The sequence below is a fragment of the Drosophila nasuta genome, unplaced genomic scaffold, assembly GCF_023558535.2.
Source record: "Drosophila nasuta strain 15112-1781.00 unplaced genomic scaffold, ASM2355853v1 ctg106_pilon, whole genome shotgun sequence".
Taxonomy (NCBI): Eukaryota; Metazoa; Arthropoda; class Insecta; order Diptera; family Drosophilidae; genus Drosophila; species Drosophila nasuta.
In genome coordinates, this window is record NW_026869358.1 from 17,972 (window position 1) to 25,111 (window position 7,140).

Genomic DNA, 7,140 nt, shown 5'->3' on the forward strand with positions numbered 1-7,140 from the left:
GTAGTGTGCTCTAGAATTCGCCTGTCTCGGAACACGCTTCGCTGAATTGGACAATCAAGCTATTGTATAAATAGCAGCATCTAGTATTCAATCAATTGTAATAAAGATTCAACAACTTTTAGATTCCTCCAATCAATATCGATTTTCCGTCTGCATCCTGTCGGCCTTGCTTTACTCTAAAGACTCCGAAAGCCAAAAGGGTGAGAAAGATTCCAAGCACTCATTCAAGCTCGCCCGCTCCTTTTGGATCCAAAGACGTTAAGGAAAAGGCAGCTGCTGCAGCTCGACTGCGTATTAAAGTTGATCGTCGGTCTCCATCTGCTACTTCGTCTGCCAAAACACCGTTTTCGGCCTATAGCCGAGGGCGACAACGTAAATACGTACGAGATCCATCGTGACCGGCTGCAAGTCCTCTCGGACAATGTCGAGGCCTCAATACGGCTACAACGAAGACATAGAGGCCATGGAGGCAAAGTACGATCACTGCTATTCAGTGTACGAGCGTTGTCTCGCCCGAGTGAAGGGCTAAATTACCCAAGTATCAATCAGTAGTGAGACATCCGCGCCTCCTGTATATTCCGGTGGCTGCCGGCTCCCTCCAGTCGACACCGAAGTTTTCCGTGGGGATTACTTGCAGTGGCCGACCTTCCGTGATCTTTTCACGGCCATCTACGTCAACAATCCAAGGTTGACTCCTGTCTGAATTTCACAACTTCAGATGAGGTAAACAAGATCATTGCATTGTTTTCGCTTAGTAACGATGGTTTCACGTCGGCTTGGAGTGCTCTCTGTGAACGCTTTGAAAACAAGCGCTTACTGATCACGAGCTAGCTCAAAATACTCTTCAACCTGTCCACGGTTTCACAAGAGTCGGGGCAGCGATTAGGGAGCTTCAGAGCACGATTCAGCGGTGCTTGACCGCTCTTGAGCACTCAGACATTTCCGTCTCTAGCCCATTCGCAGATTGCATCCTGGTGTTTCTTTGCTCATCTGCTTGATTTGTTTTGCAAGAGGTCACCAACTCCAAGAGTGTACGAGTGCGCACAATTGCTTCACATCCAAGGGCCGCCTCTTCTTCATCAGGGCGATAGTGCCCATAATGATGCCTCGTCTTCTTCGACTTCAGCTGCACTTTCTAACATTCAGTCCACTCCGAATCAATTTGCCATTAACGTTCAGAATATCCTACTCGGCATGGCGGTCATCAGTGTATGCCATTTGGGTATATACACCACATGCACTAATCGATTCAGGGTCCGAAACGATTTTCATTTCTGAGCGTTCCCGTTCCAACGAATTCAGTTTCAAACGTCGGACAGTGAGATCGGTGACTTCGATTTACACACAGTTACATGCGGTGTCAACTGCACAGCTTTCCTGGCCCTACGCTTGCAGTATCCTGGCAAGCCAAGTCACCAAATATAGGTTTGAAGAGTTATCCGCTCTTCTGTCTAAGATTGAAGCCTGCCTGAATTCCACTATCTGAGTACCTGAAAGAGCTACATAAACGGACCAAATGGCAACCTGCAAATCGGTGACATGGTCGTCGTAAAGGAAAACAACCTTTCCTCCAACGAAAGCGCCTAGGACGGGTGCTGACGACCCGCTAGCACCAACTCCATGCGGTGTTGCGTGTGCCGTGGGATCCACCCGCTAAATAAGTGTCAGCGCTGACAGCTGAGAAACGGCTGAGAGCAGTACTTATGAAAAAGTACTGATCTAACTGTCTGGCCCACCAACATTCCGGACAATCCTGCCGCAGCGCGGGAAGTTGCAGGGTGAGTCATAAGGACCACCACACGCTCCTGCACTTCACGGAGCCACGCAGCGCTCGCCCCAGCCGTCAGCGACGACGCAACGACCAACCAGACCCGAGTCGGACTCTCACTCGCATCTGCCCGACGAACGCTGGTTCCAGCCATCGATGGTGTCTCTTGTGCTCGGCACTGATGTGTATTCTCGCATCCTGAAGAGCACCAACGGTTATTATTATTATTAAATTTAAACTCTACTAAATCCATCCTTGCTCTCATTCTTACTGAATGGTAATAATTTGGACAAAATTTCTACCGTTGATAATCGTGGTATTGTCTTATATTATGAACTTAACATTTTAGAGGAGGATGGTTGTCTTTATTGGGTTTTTGTTTCCTGTTGCACTTTAATGTGCAATTTATGTTAATCAAAGTCATATATAGAATGACGACGTACAAAATAGATAAAAACATTTTAGTGCAAGAATATAAAAAATATATTATATAAAATGAAAAAATTAAAATGAATTAATGAATTTTTTAATTTTACAACAATATATGCATGAAAGGATTAAAAATTTAACTCCAAAATATAATAAAAATGGTATACAAGAGGCAACAACCAAAAAAAAAAAGATACTAATCTTTTTAAAGATGTGGAGAGTAGTTAAAAATTGTCAAAAATTTTTATAATTTTTACGTACACTTGCATTATATCACGAACTCTTTTCCAATGACGTTCGCGCATATTGGGATTTTTAATGAGGTAATTAAAGGCAGAGTTCTTCGAAAACTATCAATATTCCTAGTTGTTACTTCTAGCATATCCCAATGGTGATCATAATACATTTTGCTTAGTGTACTGAATTCTTTATATAAGCTTAACGCTTTATCCTCCATTTCATCAATATTAATTTTCCAAAAATAGCCTTACGCCATTCATCCCAGCTCAATTGCCAGTCATAAATGAGACTCCATATATTCTGTATAACTTTAACCTCCCTGTCAAGTTTTCGGAGATCAAAACTTTCTGGTTGATTTACATTGAAAACGGATAAATCGCTCTTCAAACTTTCTTCAAATTTAAAACAGTCTTCAACTTTAAGAAATATAATTTTTAAAAACTTCAAAGCAGTTTTTGGATTTCTGGAGATAAAGAAAAATATTAATTTTAAGCAATGATAAACAAGTATTAATAATTACATATTTGCTCCGGTAGGAAGTTTTATGTAAAAGTCTTCTAAAAATTCTTTGAGGATAATTTTAAATTTTTCAGCTTGATGTAATAGTATTTTTTGAAACTCATCACGGTTATTATCAAGCATTTCGTGGGCTTCACCTAACTTTCTTAAATACTCCTGCCATGCTGAGTGAAGCCCATCAACTTGTTGATGAATTTTCTCTGGTATTTCAACTTGATACTTTTCTAAAAGTAAAAAAGCTCCAGTATGCTGGGAAAAGTAGATTGTTTCAAGGGAACTTCTTCAATTAACCTTTCAACATACTCTTTAGCTGCTAAAGATTCTTTAAGTGTTCGCGGAATCATCATTATTTTTTGTCCATTGCGCCGCATATATCGATAAATACCTTAATGAAGTCTTCGATAAGTTTCAGTTACAAACAAATACACTGACTTACCTCGTATTAAGTAAAATGAATGACTTAGAAGGATTTTGATATTTAAAGTTTGCCACTTTTCTATAAAGTCAGGAGAGCATTTTTAATATAATTTTGATTCATGAGTATGAAATATACATGAGAAATAGCATCAATAAAAGAAATATCATCAGCTAATGTACTATAATATTTAATGAAAAGCTCGAAAACTTCAGCTGTAAGTTCTGTTGATTTTACTCTTTTAATAAATGAAATATCAGTTGTTTCCCACAAAGCTCGATGTCCATTCCAAAATGATATATATCGATCTATTTCATTTCGTTGATGATTAACTTCAATCTTTAAATTATCAATTAATTCAATGCATTCAGAATCGTCTAGAAAAATTTTCGAAAATAAGTCTGATTGTTGTTCCCTCGGTAATTTCATTTTGCTGCCGATTCGTGGAAATTGTTGAAGTATGCAGCGCATTCGATATGGTATTCCTGTAATCAATTCAGCCACAGAATCCATGCTAGGTATCAATTCAATTTTTCGAGCCTTGATATTGGACTCCATGACAATAATTGGAGAGGCGGCAATATCTGTTTCCTATGTAAAGCACCGCAAATCATAGTCAGCGAAAATCGTGCACTAGTTAACAATGAAGTGGCCAGCATATCATCAATAATATTCACATAGTTATACCATTCGGAACTCATCTGCAAAGGAAACAGAAAAAAGATATTTTGTGAGCGCTGACAAAGTTTTCAATGTCTGTTTATACCCGCTAGCCATGGGATAGAAAGGTATCATAACTGACAGCATCAGCTAAGCCATGTCCTTCTTTCTGTCTGTCAGTCCATATCAACACCTAGATATCAGGGTTATGTATAAGAGATAGAGCTATAATTTTCGACAGCACTTCTTATTTTTGCACCCAGATCAAGATTGTTTAAATTTAACCCACGCCACCTTAAATTTAAACAAGTGAAAAAGCTACAGTCGAGTGTACTCGACTGTGAGATACCCACTACCCATTTTGAATAAAAGAAATAAATTTTGCGGTATTTTTCTCAAAATATACAGAATATACAGAATATACTAAAAAATACTAAAAATATACCAAATGGCATGTTTAGAATATCGATATAGTACCGCATTCAAAATATGCCGTAGACATCACAATATACCAAACTGTCAGCCAAAGCAACTAAGGGCCCTAGTAAGTAGGCGTGTTTGCCCATACAAAAGTATTTCTTTAATAACATCGACAATTTTTATCTGATCGCAACCAAATTTTCAGGAATCATAACTACTATAGTAATTATTATCTATACCAAAATACTCTAGCTTTCAAATTTCGCTTGTTATTCGAATTTTTGATTTGCGAGGGCGGAAGTGGGCGTGGCAAAATTTTGAAACAAACTTGATCTGCGTGCAAACATAACAAATGCTGTCGAAAAAATTATAGCTCCATCTCTTATAGTCTGTGATATCCAGTGTTTCATACGGACAGACGGACAGACACACAGACGGACATTGCTATATCGTCTCGGCTATTGACGCTGATCAAGAATATATATACTTTAGAGGGTCGGAGATTCCTCCTTCTACCTGTTACATACATTTCCTGCCGGCACAAAATTATAATACCCTTCTACCCTATGGGTAGCGGGTATAAGAATCTTAGTAGCAAGTGTAACATTAAGACATAAGATAAAATTGTAGAAGTTATTTAATAAAATATTATTTAAGACTTCAATTTGAGCGTAAAGCGACATAAAATAGTGATAGTTTTTGTATAAATAGAAGAAAACCAAATTTCAAAAATAAAAAGATTAAAAATATGGTTGTAATAGAAGTCCCCACTCTTGGATTAAATCATCCATCTGGTAATGCTTGTTCTGCCATACGACTGTGGTTGGTCTTTTTTTTTTTGATATTTTTAAATGAATACGAATAATTAGATTTTTAAAATAAGGTTTTTAAAAGTTTTCTTAGATTTCTTTTGACAATAAATTTTATTTTCTTTTACTTTTTATATCTTACAATTATTATTATTATAATAATCATTATTATTATTATTATTATTATTATTATAATAATTCATTACAAAGCTGTCTTAATTATTTGTTTTCTTGTACACATAACGCCAACAGTGTCAAGTGTGTGGTATAATAAAAATTCAATTAATTATGGTCACATGTGTTTAATGTCCATTGTGGAATAATACAAATTAAATAAATTAGGATTGTAACAGTTGCTAGGAAAACGTGTTTCGCAAACGTTATATGAAAACGTAATTACAAACTCCACACGAAGGGAGGTAGTGCCCTTTAACATTGACCATCGAGGGATCAACGCTGCATCCAAGACGATTGAAGGGTCAACGTCCACCGCGAAAGTACGTTACGAAAAGGATGAGAATGTGACGCAATGTGAAATGTAATTGAATGGTTTTGAACGAAATCCATATCTGTGACGAACGCTCCGAAATATAATTCAAATACACTTTAGCATTTCTCAAATTGTTTGTAATTAGAGTGTCATTTAAATTAAAAGTCCTGACTCTGCACACCATTTGCAGCTGCTTAACTTTCCATACATGATGAGTCCCCAGTACCAACGAAGGATTTCTGTAACAATCCCAGCTGCGAAATGTGAATGGTAAGGTACCACCACTTTTAGTTAAAGTAAACATTACTCTATGTAATTTTAATTTTCGTAGTGTCGCTTGGGACAATTTGGGGTTCTTTCCAAACTAATACTCTGCATATAAGTTTTATGTGAAGCATCTCAACCTGATTTTATATATTTACAAATCATCCGTATGTTTAGACAGCAATAAAACAATCTAGTTCACATCCATTCAATTTATATCTTTGTGACGCTGCAAAACCCACGATTGGATGCAAAAATTCTTCTGAATAGTCAGCACCGGATGTGAGAAGACGATTGCAAATATAATAATATAGGTTTTCTTATGACCCCAAAACTATACTACAATTCCCCTTTTACTTTATGCTCCCATGTCTCCGGAAATCAGAAAAAATTTTAGAATTAAATTTTTAAAGTTCAATAACTCAAATTAAACATAATTATTTATTTATTAAAAACAAAACCATTTGTTTAAAATAATATGAATAATAAAGGTATTATTATTTCAAATTTTGTTCATATGGTAACTCTAATTCGCCAGGTTGTTGTTAGTTCTATACAATATATTAATTTTATTTTATAGCGGCTACTAAAATACAATAAAAATAATAAGAAGTGGATGCAAAACATACCAATAAACATATTAATAAAAAAAAATTTTGGCACCTAATCTTTGATGCGCGCTTTAGCAAACAAGATTCATGATTTTTATTCCCGCTACCCATTGGGTACAAGGATATTATAACTTTGTGCCGGCAGGAAATGTATGTAACAGGACGCATCTCCGACCCTATAAAATATATATATTCTTGATCAGCGTCAACAGCCGAGACGATATAGCCATGTCCGTCTGTCCGTTTGAACACCTAGATCTCAGAGACTATAAGAGATAGAGCTATAATTTTTTGACAGCATTTGTTACGTTTACACGCAGATCAAATTTGTTTCAAATTTTTGCCACACCCACTTCCGCCCCGTGACTCCTTGTGACTCTTGAAAATTTGGTTGCGATCAGATAAAAATTATTAAGGAAATACTTTTGTATGGGCAAAAACGCCTACTTACTAAGGGTCTGAATTGTTTTGGCCGACAATCTGGAATATTGTCCCGTCTATGGTATATTTTGAAT

At 36.8% G+C, this 7,140-nt stretch overlaps 1 long non-coding RNA gene across 1 annotated transcript; it reads right to left on the reverse strand.

The window, feature by feature from the left end:
• Nucleotides 1-2,324: 2,324 nt before the first annotated feature.
• Nucleotides 2,325-4,066, reverse strand: LOC132797499 (uncharacterized). Its single transcript, XR_009633682.1, has 3 exons — nucleotides 3,393-4,066; nucleotides 2,958-3,341; nucleotides 2,325-2,900 (listed from the first exon to the last, which is right to left on the reverse strand). It is a non-coding gene; the product is annotated as an uncharacterized LOC132797499 (long non-coding RNA).
• Nucleotides 4,067-7,140: the final 3,074 nt, after the last annotated feature.